We start from the raw sequence: 16,608 nt of genomic DNA on the forward strand, positions 1-16,608 counted from the left end.
CATGCTCTTGATATTGTTTATCAATGAGCCAGTTTTACATACAGTGTGAGTGGCTATGCCCTCATAAATATTGATGTTTGCGATTATACAAATATAATTGGCCGTTACTTCACCTTCCTAGCCAATTGGAGAAAGCGCGCCATGTTAGCCTCACAAATCATGCTTTCTCTGACTGGCTCGGAAGGTGAAATAACGGCCAATCATATTTGTCGGACCGCAAACATCAATATTCATAAGCGCATAGTCAAGCACGCTGTATAGTTGGCAAGGCTCCAAGAACTACAGGTCCGAGAATAGGAACCAAATGGGAACTTCCCCCCTGCCTGGGTATATATAGACTGTTCATTGCGTAACATGCACTTTCTCTGTCATCAAGTCACTCAGCAAGAGATTGAGAGAAGAGTCAAGTCATTGAATGATATAATTATGTCAACAAGATAAAAGGGATACCATTGGGACTTGTTGGTTGAAGGCTGATGGAATGTGACAGGGGCCACTGGAGCGTAGTAAATCAAGTTTCGGGGTGAATATATTTGCAAACTTTTCTTTGTCTTGCTATTATATTACCAAACCAAACTAAAGTTCGGGTAAAAAATTGCTGAACTCTGCCGAACAGAACCGAAATGAACCTGAACATGGTGCCTGACAGACAGCACTGCAGCTAAGTAAAAAATACTACTTAATTCTACTCTGCCCACTTCAAAAGATAATTAAAAATTTACTTTGTATCTTTCAGAGAGGAAAATCTACCGAGTTGAAGAGCTTACTGCAGACAAAATTGATCAGAAGGTCTGGATCAGGGCTCGCTTACACACCAGCAGGAGCAAAGGTATGGTGAACAAAAGACTAAAGGCAAAAGACAATACAGCATTTTTCCAATTTTAGACCCTGTTGTAGTTTAATTGTGCACACTGGGATAAATATGGCATCGGTTTACCTATATGGGAAGTCCATCCTGACATTGTGTTAGTTTTAATGATAGCAGAAAAAAGCAGAGAGACAGATCAGTGATGTTTAAAGGTAATGCAAAGTTTTGGGAAATTTTGAAAATTGGATGGATAGTAATTCTTAATTTTTTTGGATATATTTGGATGCTCCTGTCGATGTAATATAAGCACTGAAAGATTTAGCCCCTAAAGCACTTCTGCTTTCAAGAAATTAAATAATCAAAATTTACAGGTGCTCCCGTTAAATTTCAAATATTTCAAATAGTGCCAAAGGCCATTCCATAGTAGCTGCGACCATGAAAACCTCAGAATATGCAGTTCTGATATATAATTTCCAAACTGGAATAGCAAATCAGTCCATTGTAGTCAAGAAACATTGTTTTAAAGCTATAGTAATATCAGTCTTGAGAGGGAGCTATACAACACAGAGAGTTCATTATTTGCAATTTCATCACTTTTGACTTCAAAGGCGAGTTCAAAGGCGACAACAATCATAGGATATTGTAAAATCGCATATGCTTCCAATATATTCATTTGAACCAAATTCATGACCCCATACCAATACTTTGTATTACCTTTAAGGAATACCTGCGATCAGAAAGTTATGAAGCAGTAAAGTAGTGGTCAATCAAAAACATTATAACTCTGACTTATCCTGCTAATATATTTATATTGCCCATGTGCTTTGTAGGAAAAAACTCCCTTTAAGATATACTTGAGTTCTGGTAAATATAGAAAAATACAGAATCGTATGAAACTTACACTGAATATTCAAGATTACAAATAAATGTACCAAACAATTTTGGTAGAAAATGTATAGTGGCTGAGAAATGAGCATAGAAAGATAAGGAAATCCGGTTAAATACCGTAGACACCCACCATGCGATTAACACGGGTCACTATGTGCAAATGGGAGTTGTGGTTTTTATTGAAGATGTAAGTAAGTTTTTGTGCTGTTTTTCATATTTCTCTGGTTCAAACAACCAATCTACTGCAGGATAAACAATCCAAGATAAATCATAGCAATTTTCTCTCACAATACAATTACCATACCAGAGCTAGAGATTAGCTTTAATATAATATTTTCTCTGAAGAAAAATTGAATGATTTAAATAATGATTGCACAGTTTTTTATACAATCCTTGGACAAAATAGAGTGATTCCTTCACCTGCAACCAAGAAAGCAAATGCAGAAACATTCTTGAAAGTTATGTCAGAGTTGCCACTTAGCGAGTCCTTATACAGGCTGCTCATTACCTTGCGGCCTGCAGTATCGGCGCAAGTCACCGATACTTAAGCCCGTTCTATATAGCGCTCGATTCAGATCAGCTGGTAGTTAATCTTTTTTGTTGTTGGAATTTGTTGTAAAGAAGAGATATAAAACAAATATACCAAGCATTTAGTTCGAAAAAATAGTGAAAATGATATATCTTTGGAGGGACCGGCAATAGCACTATGCCAGTCCCTCTTCATACCCGGTATATATAATTTCCACTATACTTTCTCACAGCTTGGTTTATTTGTATACTATGTCACAAACAAACTGACCAAAATGCCAATTCGAGACTCGCACCTATAGACTTAGTGATCTCATATTATATTAAACATTCATAACTTTCATATTACTTGTCCTATTTATTTCAAACTTTGGCCATTCTGTTTATTTTATTTTTCCTATTTCATGAACTTATTACAAATGTTTAATTGCCCTTTAAAACAGGGGACACATCGAGTTGTCTTTGCATTGGCAAATAAAGTCATGACAACAGAAAGTATTGTATATTTTGCCCAAATTTGAACCAGTTTTGGTTCTTTGTCTTGACAGGCAAGCAATGTTTTCTTGTGCTGCGACAGCAACAGTTTAATTGCCAGGGTCTGCTCTGTGTCAGTGACAAAGTTAGCAAGCCTATGGTTAAATTTGCTGCCAAGTAAGTTCAGATTTTATGTTTATTACAGTATATTTACAGAATTTATTTGATTTGAACCACTAGTTTGATCTTAATTTGTTTTTAACAGCTCAAAAAATATAAAAAAGATTTTAATTTTTTTTTCAAATTTCATGCTTAAGAAGTTCATGGAATATGGGCCCTGATTTTGACATTTCCAGGCATGATATTAGTATTAAACATTGCCAAACATGGAGGAAAATAATGTAAAATGGGAGAAAATCTGAGCAGAGGTATGCATGTTGATTTATTTGATATTTTGATTGCTAACAAACGTCACTTTTAAGGGGCTTATTTTTCATTGCCATTCAATTGTGAGAAACAGGTATCTAATTTTTTTACCCGCGGCTCTTGAGCTGGACCATGGTACCCGGTTTTTATTCCCAGCCCTAACATGTGTTATGACAGATTAATGATTAATTATCCCTGTGCTGACGAAGTCGGAGGGGATATAGCAGCGCTGCCTTCCGTCCGTAACAAATCTGGTTTCTGTTGGTTACTTTAGTAATGTTTTGGCGGATTTTAATAAAATTTGCTATGAGGGTACCAGGTATTAAAACACAGCCCAAGTTCAATTTTGGGGTATGTAGGTCAAAAGTCATAGCTCATTAAATATGTGAAAATAGCTAATTATACTTAAGTAATGTTCTAACAGATTTTAATGAAATTTGATATGAAGGTACATGGCATCAAAATACAGCCTAGGTTGGATTTCGGAGTATGTAGGTCAAAGGTCACAGCTCATTAAATATGCAAAATTTTCTAAAAGATAGGCTATATGTACCCGGTGAGAGGATGCTACGCTTTTGCGTTGACTTGTTGATTTAAACTTTGGCAAAACAAAAATAAAAAGATAAACTGATATTATGGATCTTAACTATTGTTTGGTCATCCTACATATCATTTCATGTTTTTTTCTTCTTCCAAGTTTAGTATTACAAAGGAATCCATTGTTGATGTTGAGGGTGTGATAGCTGCTGTGCCTCAGCCGATTGAGAGCTGTACCCAGAAAGATGTCGAACTTCACATTGAACAGGTATGGTGTTTAATGTTACCTGATTGTTAAAAAGATAATTACTTGCAATTAAGCTCTAGTTGTCATACGAGGTGCTTGAAGCTTTTTGCTATGCCCATGAGCAAAAACTTTGTTTTGTACCAAGAACATCTCTATCCAGTAAACAATATTTATAATCTTATAATTTCATTTCTTCAGAATATAGTGAATTCCAAATTCCAAATGTCAAACAAGTGCAATAAATTATATACCGTAATTAACGGTGTATAAACCGCATCTTTTTGCCGCCAAAAAAAATTCAAAGTCGGTTTATACACGGTACACCAAAACAAAAAACAAAAACAAATTTTTTTTTTTTTTTTTTAAAGTTTCGATTTATGCCCCTCCACCTGGCGCTATGCCTGGCAATGTCTCCCAGCACAGTAATCGATGTGTTGACTCACCACTCGGAAACTTAAACAACAATCAAATTTGTCTGTCATCTTGGTTTGAAAGTAATCTTTCTGATAGATCTCAATATGTAGTTTATAATAATAATTCCTCCAATTTTTCTTCTATTACACAGCATACCACAAGGTTTTATCCTAGGTCCTCTGTTTTTTAATTTACATTAATGATCTAACACATTCAGCTGCACCTCGCAGTTAAATGAAAGGCCTTCCCGCATGGGTTTTTTAACACGGACCTTGCTTGCTGTTTTTTTTAGGGCGAAAAAGAGGGGTGCGGTTAATACATGAGGGCGGTTTATACACCATTAATTAGGGTACATGAAATGTGTTTTTATAAAAATGTTGCATTGCTTTGCAACGGATTTATATAATTATGCATTTTTACATTTTTTTTCTAGCTATTTGCATATGTTGGGGCCATTTTGTGCCTATTGCTGTTCCTTTTATTTGTTTATAAGGTCAAAGGTCACAGGGCTCATTATGTATGCAAAAATAGCTTGTGATCACATAACTGATGGACGGATTACCACCAAACTTATGTCATGTATGTACTGTATGTTCCAAAGCCAATGAACTGATTATATTCTAAGGGTCATGAGGTAAAATTTCAAAGGGTCATGTATGTACATGAAAAAAAAATAAGATTTTTGGGTCACAAGGTCAAAGCTCAAAGGTCGAAGATCCATCTAGTTTCTATATATTTCTGCTTTATTTGAAGATATTTGTTGTGAGTCCTGCTGAGCCCAGATTGCCTCTGCAAATTGATGATGCTGCCAGAGCAGAGGGAAAGGATGATGATGATTCTTCCTTAGCAACGGTAGGACAAGATGTCCGCCTTGACAACCGTGTCCTTGATCTCAGGGTAAGATGTGAGACATGATACTTTCAAATTTTGATCAAAGAAGGCAGAGAAAAGACTTTCTAGGGTACCATAAAGATGGGAAATGATATGATAAATATTCAGATTTAGATATTACTTCATAATTTGTTGATGTGTAGACCTGTGCATTTCAACGTGTGTCATTATGCAGTGCAGTACAACGGACATCAAATTCAATGTGTAATTTTGTGGGATTAAATTGTTTAATTTTAGTTTTTATGGAAATATTTTTGGAGGTTCAGTACCAAAAAAAGAAAGAATTTGAGGAGCAGACTATTAATCTCTTCAGTTTTTGTCATGCCTGCGTAACAAAAAGCGAGACAAAGGCGCCGCTTTTCTGGTGGCAGTGACTACGGCGTCAACATCAAAAACTCAACCTAAGGTTAATGTTTTTATGCCTCTGCTACAAAGTAGCCAGAGGCATTATGTTTTCGGGTTGTCCGTCTGTCCTTACGTACGTCCCGTTTTCGTGATCGCGTTATCTCAAGAACCAATTGATGGATTCCGGCCAAACTTGGGTCATGTATGTATCTTGCAGAGCCAATGAATTGATTAGATTTTATTGTCATGAGATCGAAGGTCACAGGTCACAGGGCTCATTATGTATGCCAAAATAGCTTGTGATCGCGTTATCTCAAGAACTCATCAATGGATTCCCGCCAAACTTGGATCATGTATGTATCTTGCAGAGCCAATGAACTGATTAGATTTTAGGGTCGCGAGATCCAAGGTCAAAGGTCACAGGGCTCATTATGTATGCAAAAAAAGCTCATTATCACATTATCTCAAGGACGGATTGATGGATTTCCTCCAAACTTTGGTCATGTATGTATCTTGCAGAGCCAATAAACTGATTGGATTTTGGGGTCACGAGGTCAAACATCAAAGGATATGGGGCTCATGATGTATGCGAAAATAGCTTGTGAATGTATTATCAATAGAACTGACGGATGGATTACTGTCAAACTCAAAACATGTATCTTGCAGAGCCAATGAAGTGATTAGATTTTAGGTCCATGAGGTAAAAGATCTAAGGGTCAAACATGTATATGAAAAATAGCTTCTAATGACATTATTCTGAGAATGTTTCAGTGGATTACAATCAAACTTGAATTTTAAAAATTGCTTCTGTTTTGGTTTGTAAAATTGCTCCATGGCGGAGGCATCATTTTCGACTGTGCGCATTCGAAGGTCCATCTAGTTAATTTGTAATTTAATTTTGAATTTGTAAGTTTTTATTCAATGAAACTTGGAATAAAGGGTTATCAAGTATCACCAATCATAGGATTAGTCTTTTAGGTGACACAGTCAAGGTCAAAGGTTATTTTAGGTTAGTAGATTTGGATTATGTTTTCACAACTTAATATGAGAATTGATAATCAATTTTTGTTATTTGTTCATAACTTCATATTCCATTAAAGTTATCAATCGTACAAATTATAGTAAATATTTCTTTTGATGATTCTTAGTCAAGGATTCCTTTTTGGGGGCCTGCTAATGGGCCACCCTGCCTACAAATAATGTCCCAACCTCAATTTTTCGTCATTACCGAATTGCGTAATGCAGGCGAGACCGCCGAGAGTGTTTCCTTTGTTTTTAATACAAATAGAAGCTACTTTTTTCTCTGTTTATCAGACCACTACTAACCAGGCCATCTTCCGTCTTGAAGCCGGAGTAGTCCAAGAGTTTCGTGCAGCCATGAAGAAGAGAGATTTTGTTGAACTTCAGATTCCCAAGATCATTTCAGGTATGAACAGCTGTCAAAAGTCGTCTAATGGGTTTTGCATGTTAGCTTGTTGAAAGAGTGTGCATTTAAATTTCATTAATCGTTACTGAAAGCTCTCATCCAAAATATTTCATGTCTAAGATGTGATACCAATATCACCACTAGCATCTTGGGTTGGATATTAGCCAGATTGTACTGCATGACTTGTATAGCTGTGAGGCCACAACACATTTTGCTGTGATGCCCTACTCCCTGGCTGCAATATCCTTTTTAATTCATACTTTTTGTAGGCCACTTTGAACATGTCTTATGCTATTCATGTGTCTTGGCTTTTGTGCATTTCTAAGTGGACAAAGTATTCATTAACCTTACTCGCTGAGACTTGTTGAGGCAGCTGTTTGAGACTATGATGGACCTACAATGGGATGAAATTGTTTTGCAGGATAAACATGTATACAGTAGTGAACTTTAACTCTGTTCACACTTTTAAGCTACACTTGGTCTATACCATTTATGTTTAGAGCTGTGATGGTAATTTTGGGCGGGTACAAAAGATGATATATTAAAAAAAATCACCTGCTAGATCTAATACCGTTGTTAGATCTAAATTTTTCATAAAACAATTGACTATTCATAATACGAAAATACCTTTGAATATACATGCATACCTCGGTTAAAATTGGAATATCTCTCATGAAGTTATTTACTATCAAACTCAGGACATGTATTTGCAGAGCTAGTGACCAATTAGATCAAAGGGTCATCCATGTATATGAAAAATTACTTTTCATCATGATATTCTGAGAACCTGTTAATGGATTACAATCAAACTTGAATTTTAACAAATGCTTCTGTTTTGGATTGTAAAATTGCTCTATTGCGGAGGCATCATTTTTGACTGCGGGCAGTCAAAGTTTCGTCTACCGTATTTGCCGGTGTAAAGGACGCAGTATTTTTGGAAGAGAAAATATCAAAAAGTCTGGGTGCGCCCTTTGCGCAACAACTGAAAATTCAACAGTCAAAACAGCACGTCCATTCGGACATGTGGGACTACAATGACTATACAATGGTACAGGACATTTCTAGAATAACTCGCCTATATTACCAACCATTTTATGTTGCATTGTTGACATGAAGACTAAAAATAAACTTCACTTATTTTTCTATCAAAATCTACCGGTAGATCTAGATCTAAGTTCGTGCCATTGCATCACTAAAAAGTAAAAGAATGGACTAACCGTTAGTTACGGAGCTAGCTGCCGCGCAATGCAACTGCGCAGGTCGAAGTCACAATATCGTATTACACCGCACATCGTGGTAGGGGTAAATGTAGGATACCAAATCTGCCTGCGATACAGTACTAGCTTAAAAATCAATGAAGATTTGCTAAATTACGATCATTTTTGAGGTAAACTTCCTGTAAATTTATAAGAATATTGATGAATTTGGTATCAGTTTATAGAAAAAATAGTGTTCCACAAGCAAATTATGATTATTTTGTTTGGTCCGTTTTTTTTTTCTCTCGTTTTTTTTTCCCTCTACGAAATGCGGCGCTGCGGCCTTATCGCGGGACATATGGTAGTTTATCCATGTTTGGTGATGTTTAGAGCCTCATCATGCCTCTGAAAGTAAAAAACTGGGACAAAAATAGGAAGAGACCATTCAAGCTGCCATTTTGATTCATGCAGGATGAATAAATCAGGCTAAAAAAGTTGGAATAATAAAACCTCTTTTTAAAATGTTGAATAAAACGGCTTTCTAAAAAATTCTTCTTCACAACATACCGATTGAACAAATTTTAAAAACAAAATTAACATTTCTGTCTTGTGATAAACACTGCATGCTTCTTTTGAAAGATGATAAGTACTTAGTCATCACAACATCTTCTGATACTCATCGCTGTTGCAAGGCAAATTCAGACTAGTCTTGGAAGGAATGTGCAATACACTCCATTAGCTGTAATGTGTGCCAAAACAAACCCTAACAAGTATCGTACCAAGAAAACATTCAAAACTAGGAGAGCACAATGGAGAGACAACAACTACTCCAAATTACCATAAGCAGATACATAACTTGGACAAAGAATACAGTAGTTGACCGAGAAAAAACACATAAATAGTGATATTTGAGGAGTAACTTGGTACATTTTTATTGGAATGGGCCTGCTGCGAGGTACGTGCACATGTACAGTAGTTTCCCCCTCGATTGATAAAGTGGAAGCATCCGTAAATTTTATTCCATAATGATTTGGTCCGTGGCATGTAATATACTTGGGTAAAAAAAAATAGTTTGAAGAGATCATAAATCATGTTAAGACACTTCCTCCTTTCTCTCCGTCATACAGCTGCCAGTGAGGGTGGAGCCAATGTGTTTACTGTGTCTTACTTCAAGAACAATGCCTACCTTGCTCAATCACCTCAGCTCTACAAACAGATGGGGATTGCGGCTGACTTTGAGAGGGTTTTCACTATTGGTGCAGGTGAGATTATTTTTCATTTCTCTTAACAAAATAGAAACCAAATGAATCAAATTGTTTTTGTGCTTGATTCAAAATTGACTACAAAATTTGTCCATGCTTCTTTGTTCTCTGCCATACTTGTAAATGCACTCTATGAGTTATGAGTCACTCCAAGTTAACTGGTTGTTTGCATTTATCTTTTGCTAGATCATCATACCCTATCCTCTAACATACTGCAATACATCAAGGTGTATCTTGATGGGACCAAAGTATTCAGCATGTATTTTCCCTGTTAAGTAAGAATTGTACCTAAACTGTGTGTGTGTCTCTTCTTTTTAAAATTTTTTCTCAAATTAAAAAGTGGCTTGAACCTTAGATTTAGATCAGTATTTGACAGGAATAATCTGAAAAGTGACCTATCGTTGGATGGCACATATATGTTGCTTGTGAAAAGGTGTTTTCTAAAAACTTTCTTTAAAATCTTATTCTATTGACAGTTTTCAGGGCAGAAGACTCCAACACACATCGTCATCTGTGTGAGTTTGTGGGCTTGGACATGGAGATGGCCTTTAAATATCATTATCATGAGGTAGGCAATTTAGAATATTTCAAGGGGAGAGTTGGGTTATTTGTGGGCTTGTGTGCATGAACATGGAATTAGCATTTAAATTATTTTATCAAAGATCCAGTACTATTAATCCCATACAGTGACAGCATTTTTTAATTTTTTAAAAATTATTTTTCTTCTTCAATTTAACATGGGGATAATACACCAAAGCTCTTTGAAAATTTGTAGAATGGACTTAGAAATGTAAAGAAGGCAAGAATTTGTGGAGTAAAAGGATCAAAAGGATTGTCCATTAATGGTGAAAGGATCTAGATTATATTTTCACCATAGAAATAATTGAACATTTGTTTTAAATGACTGTGTTTATGAAGAACATAGCTTCACTCAAACCATTATCATCTCTTTCCTTTGTACCCAGGCCCTGGATGTCATTGGAAGCGTATTCAACGATATCTTCAGGGGTCTTCGAGACAACTTCCAGACAGAGATCCAGACAGTAAGACGTCAGTTCCCGTCAGAAGACTTCAAGTTCCTAGACCCTCCTCTTCGTCTGGAGTGGCCTGAGGGTATCAAGATGCTGCGTGATGCAGGCATTGAGATTGATGACCTAGAAGATCTTAGGTTTGTAACCAGCTGCCAACTAATCAGACAACAATTTTGCAGAAGTGTCATGGTCTAGTGGATACGTCACAGTACATGGTTTGAGATTTGCGTCCTGCTGCGGCATTAACGTCACTAATCTTTATGCCTTTGCTACAAAGTAGCTGGAGGTATTATGTTTTCTGGTTGTTCATACGTCAAGAACTGATTGATGGATTACAGCCAAACTTGAGTCATGTATGTATCTAGCAGAGCCAATGATTGCACTGAGTATATTTTGGAGTCATGAGGTCAAAGGTCATGGGGCTCATTATGAATACATGCAAAAATAGCTTGTGAACGCATTGTTAATACTGACGGATGGATAACTATCAAACTCAGGACATGTTTGTATCTTGCAGAGCCAATAAACTTATTAGATTTTAAGGGTCATGAGGTCAAAGTTCAATGGATCATACATGTATATGAAAAATAGCTGATAATCATATTTTGAGAATCTGTTAATGGATTGCCATGAAACTTGAATTTTAAAAAATTGCTCCTGTTTTGGTTCGTAAGAATTCTCTATGGCGGAGCCACCATTTTCGACTGCATGGAATTGAACATCCATCTAGTTACACGTAAACCACTGGGGATCTCAGCAAAATTTATTAATGCGGCCCGTTACCCAAGGTCATATAAGAATGAAATTTGACATATCTTGTTGTCTTGATAACTTTAGAACCAATAAGAGAAAACCTTGCTTGATTTAAGTATGTGTAAGCAAAGGATAAACTGATGAGATTTTTACTTTAAAAAGAGAAGATAATGTCATTTGAATATCAATAAATATTACAATATTGTGTTACAGGTATAACTTGAAAATCATTGAAGCAAATTTAATCAAGTCTGCATAAGTGCGTATAAGCTCAAGGATTTGAAAAGAGTTTGGTCCAAGAGATCAAAAGTGTGTATTTATAAATTCATGCAATACACTGCAAATTTACAGCTGCTACTCCTTCACATAAATGATACAAGTTTTTTTTAAATAATCATGTACCTTGTGATTATGTGACAGCACCCCTAATGAGAAGTTCTTGGGTCGTCTTGTGAAGGAGAAGTATGACACTGATTTCTACATCTTGGATAAGTTCCCACTCTGCATTCGGCCTTTCTACACTATGCCTGATCCAAACAACCCGGTAAGTCATATACTTTTCACTCTATATTTAGTTGGTCTGTCATCGACAGATCACCTATTGATTTCGTCATAATTTTCTTTCTTTATTCTTTCATTTATTATTATTTTTTTCTTCAAATTTCACCCCCAATTTTTGTGTGTAGAGGATATCTCAAAATCAGTAAAGTCAATATCTTTTCATTTTGGCACAGTCATAGGTCATTGTCATGAGACATGACAGCAACATATTCAAGGTCATCAGGTCTTCATGACGTCATCCAGGCGCCATTTTGAGAATTTTTTTGAAAATCAACTCATGATCATATCTTCATAAAAACAGAAAGTCATTTCTAATTCATATTTAGCATGATCAAGGTCAATTAACATGCAGTGAGTGCTCAAAATTTCAAAATGATCCAAATCGTCTCAAATTCATTTTGCATTCATACATTTTAGGTCGTTTTGAGCATTGCTATAAAAGATTAAAAAGTTGCACACACGCGCCAAACCTGCCAGCTAGTATGATTTAGTCGTATTTTGTACGATTTTTAGAATCAAATACGACAGTACGATGTTCCTCAATAAAATAAGATTTTCAACAAAAACAAAAAATATATATATTTTTAATTTTTAAATTTTTGTTGTTTTGTTTGTGTGTGTGCCATTTTCAATGGCAAAATGCCCATTCTGTCCTGTAAAGTATCCTACAAGCATCTCACATCGGCAATTTGGGGATGTTCGTTGGTTCATTGAACTCAACAGTCGTGACGAAATTATGCATATTCAACCAATGATCCATAAAAAAATTCTTCCTGTATGTAGGAACTGTAAGAGGCATTGATCCGCATGACATTCCATTTTTATGCCTCCGCTACAAAGTAGCCGGAGGCATTATGTTTTCTGGTTGTCCGTCCGTCCGTACGTCCGTCCGTCCGTCCCGTTCTCGTGATCGCGTTATCTCAAGAACCAATTGATGGATTCTCTCTAAACTTGGATCATGTATGTATCTTGCAGAGCCAATGAACTGATTAGATTTTGGGGTCATGAGGTCGAAGGTCAAAGGTCACAGGGCTCATTATGTATTCAAAAATAGCTTGTGATCGCAATATCTCAAGAACCGATCAATGGATTCCTGCCAAACTTGGGTCATATATGTATCTAACAGAGCCAATGAACTGATTAGATTTTGGGGTCACGAGGTCGGAGGTCAAAGGTCACAGGGCTCATTATGTATACAAAAATAGCTTGTGATCGCGTTATCTCAAGAACCGATCGATGGATTCGTGCCAAACTTGGGTCATGTATTATCTAACAGAGCCAATGGACTGATTAGATTTTGGGGTCACGAGGTCGAAGGTCACAGGGCTCATTATGTCTACAAAAATAGCTCGTGATCGCGTTATCTCAAGAACCGGTCAATGGATTCCTGCCAAACTTGGGTCATGTATGTATCTAACAGAGCCAATGAACTGATTATATTTTGGGGTCACGAGGTCAAAGGTCACAGGGCTCATTATGTATGCACAAATAGCTTGTGATCGCATTATAATGAGAACCAATAGACAGATTACTATCAAACTCAAGACATGTATATATGTATCTTGCAGAGCCAATTAACTGATTAGATTTTAGGGTCATCAGGTCAAAGGTCATGGGGCTCATTATGTATGACTATAAATAGCTTGTGAATGCATTATTATTAAAACCGACAGATGGATTACAATCAAACTTGAATTTTAAAAATTGCTTCCGTTTTGGTTTGTAAAGTTGCTCTATGGCGGAGGCATCATTTTTGACTGCGCGCAGTCAAAATTCCATCTAGTTGTTTTTAAGAATACAACTTTTGGGAATAAAGACTACAGTTTTTGAACTCCAGAGGTTGGCAGGTCTGACGTGCATGCTTGTGCGTTTTTGTTCATAATGGCTGTACTCAACATAGAATAGCCATTTGGAAGCATTATGTTTTCTGGTTGTCCGTCCGTCCACTCGTACGTACGTATGTATGTCCCGTTCTCGTGATCGCGTTATCTCAAGATGGATTCCCTCCAAACTTGAGTCATGTATGCATCTTGTAGAGCTAATGAACTAATAAGATTTTTGGGGTCACTAGGTCAAAGGTCACAGGGCTTATTATGTATGCAAAAATAGCTTGTGATCGCGTTATCTCAAGAACCGATTGATGGATTACAGCCATACTTGGGTCAGTCAGGAATCCCATGACTTTTACAAGCTGACCGCCTGTCCGATTATCAAGATATTTATGATTGTAAATTGAAATTCTATTTTTTGTTTTTTAAACGGTTTTGATAACACTACAGTCTATTGGGGCTTCAATATTATACAGATATTGAATGGCAGGGGGTATGATATAACAGTATTTGGACCACTGAAGGGATTATATTTTCCTAAAGCGCACAGTGCTGAGGGAAATTCAGGTCCAAGAAATGTTATATACCCCCTGCCAGTCAATATCTGTTGTATAAGATAGCCTTGGTTTGATTTTTTTTTTGTATCCCAAATTTAAATTTTTTTTTTTTTTTTTTTAGCTGTCATTTTATATTATAGTATTAATGACTGCTTTGAGAGAAATAGTTGTTTTTATACACTCAAGGGAAGGTTAGAATTGTGCTATTGCCCGAGGCATGCCGAGGGCAATAGCACAATTGTAACCTTCCCGAGAGCGTATAAAAACAACTATTTCTCGAATATTAAAGCAGTCATTAATACTTTTATATGCGAACAAATTATGACACCACCTTGGCCTTTCTCTAGTTTATCTGCACGGTTGTTTTTTACGAGTGTTTCTTTGAGAGTAGACTAGATCTAGATTCTAGTCTAAGTAAGATATTTTTACAATTTTAGGGGTAGGCCGGCCCTGTGGGGAATATGGAGAAAAACCTGCACTTTCATATGACCCCTCACTTATTGAGTATCACCTTCAGGATCATGAGCAATATTAGTTTGAATCTCTGGTAATTAAAACATCAACCAATCTAGCATGATCGAGTGTGCAATGGCCAATGGAAATGCATAGGGATGTGTACTTTGTGTGTAATCTCTACGGGAAGGATCTGCATCTGTCCGTGACGTACAAATCACTACAATCACCAGCATCTGGTTGTCGCATACTAGAATCTAGATCTAGGCCTACTGAAAAAAAAATATGGAAGATTTCACGTACCCTTTTTGGTGTTCTTGCTGTCAGCATGTCTCGCATTTGATCCTCATCCAGAAGTTGAAATCTTGGGAGAGTTTCTACAGCCATTTTTGCCTTGTTTGAATCGAGATATATTGCCGTACTAAAAATGCCGACCAATTCTTCGCACACGTACGGTATCCGCGATCGCTCAAACCATTTTTTAACATGTAAACCTATGGGTAACCATGGTTACTGGGATTTAAGAACTATTTTTTAGAACTATTTTCCCGGTAACCATGGTAACTGGGATTTTAGAACTATTTTTTAAAACTATTACCTAGGTTTGGAATTTTACCGGGAATTTTACAGGAATAGTTAAAGATTATGAATGCAATTTCAACCAATCAGATGGCTGGATTTCCCGAGAGCGTATAAAAACAACTATTTCTCGAATATTAAAGCAGTCATTAATACTTTTATATGCCAAAAAAAAAAAAAAAAAAAAAAAAACTTTTGTCGAAGATGAGATTCGATCTCTTGCGTACAAAAGGTGATGTAACTAAAATCACCGCCTTAAACCGCTCGGCTATCGCGCTCTGTTACCATACATAGCAGTTTTTTCTTATATATACATTAAAATGGATTGAAAACGGCTTCGCGTGGTGGATGCTTTGCGGCTGCCCCATTAAACAGGCCCTTCTTTTACTTTTACAATGCATATTGGCACGAATTTAGATCAAGATCTATCGGCAGATGTTGTTTTTTTTTTTTTGGAAGTTTATTTTCGTCTTCATGTCAACAATGCAAGATAAAATTGTCCGTAAGATCGATCGAGATTCAATTGTATTGAAATTACCGACCAATTCTTCGCACACGTACGGTATCCTCGATCACTCAGACCATTTTTTAACATGTAAACCTATGGGGTAACCATGGAGACTAAACTATTTTCCCAATAACCATGGTTACTGGGAATTTTACAGAAATAGTTGAAGTTTATGAATGCAATTTCGACCAATCAGATGGCTGGATTTCTTAAGTGAGGTATATAATTGATTTTATCATCTTCTACAACAATTATAACATGTCATATATATGAGCATTCACAAACAATGTAATAAATGCCTAATTTTGCGTGTTATATCTATGGGAGAGGAATGTCAATAGTTTGCGTACAACCCTATGTGAAATCTGATTCTTTGTCGTGTATTAAACCTATATATGGTTAATTAATCTCCCAAGGCTGCTATAATATTGAATCATCCTTTTTCTATGATGATAGTCGTCTTCCCAAACATTTGTCTCATTATTCAGCCCAGTTATATGCAATGTTTACGTCTATCCCACGGACATAGAGTTGTTTACATGTCTATACTTTTCTCTTTCTCTATATTCAATTCTATTTATGCTGGCAATATTGAATGCATCATTCTCCATTGGATCTCTCTCTCTCTCTACTCTTTCACCCTCTCCCTCTCTTGCTCTGTCTTCCTTTTCTCCTCTTGCTCTGTCTCCCTCTGTCTATGCCTCTCTTGCTCTGTCTCCCTCTGTCTATGCCTCTCTATTTCTGTACTCTCTTACCCTCTCCCTTTTTTTTGCCTCTGGCTCTAGTTCTCCCTCTTCAATATCTTAATTATCTCTTGCTCTTCCCTTTGCCCTTTGTATTCTTATTTTACCATTTCCATGCTTACCAGGGAGAGAAACATGTCTATTCATTGTTA

The 16,608-nt window shown here is 36.5% G+C and overlaps 1 long non-coding RNA gene across 1 annotated transcript in view; it reads left to right on the forward strand.

Moving 5' to 3' along the window:
- LOC580219 overlaps nt 1-16,608 on the forward strand; it is a 30,706-nt gene that overhangs the window by 8,864 nt on the left and 5,234 nt on the right. Inside the window, exons 4-12 of the long non-coding RNA XR_004066751.1 lie at nt 737-829; nt 2,773-2,875; nt 3,827-3,929; nt 5,076-5,219; nt 6,873-6,984; nt 9,308-9,442; nt 9,919-10,010; nt 10,408-10,610; nt 11,647-11,770. This is a non-coding gene — a long non-coding RNA (aspartate--tRNA ligase, cytoplasmic). The remainder of the gene's footprint in view (nt 1-736; nt 830-2,772; nt 2,876-3,826; nt 3,930-5,075; nt 5,220-6,872; nt 6,985-9,307; nt 9,443-9,918; nt 10,011-10,407; nt 10,611-11,646; nt 11,771-16,608) is intronic.

This window comes from Strongylocentrotus purpuratus, unplaced genomic scaffold (genome assembly GCF_000002235.5).
Source record: "Strongylocentrotus purpuratus isolate Spur 01 unplaced genomic scaffold, Spur_5.0 spur5_scaffold_6, whole genome shotgun sequence".
NCBI lineage: Eukaryota > Metazoa > Echinodermata > Echinoidea > Camarodonta > Strongylocentrotidae > Strongylocentrotus > Strongylocentrotus purpuratus.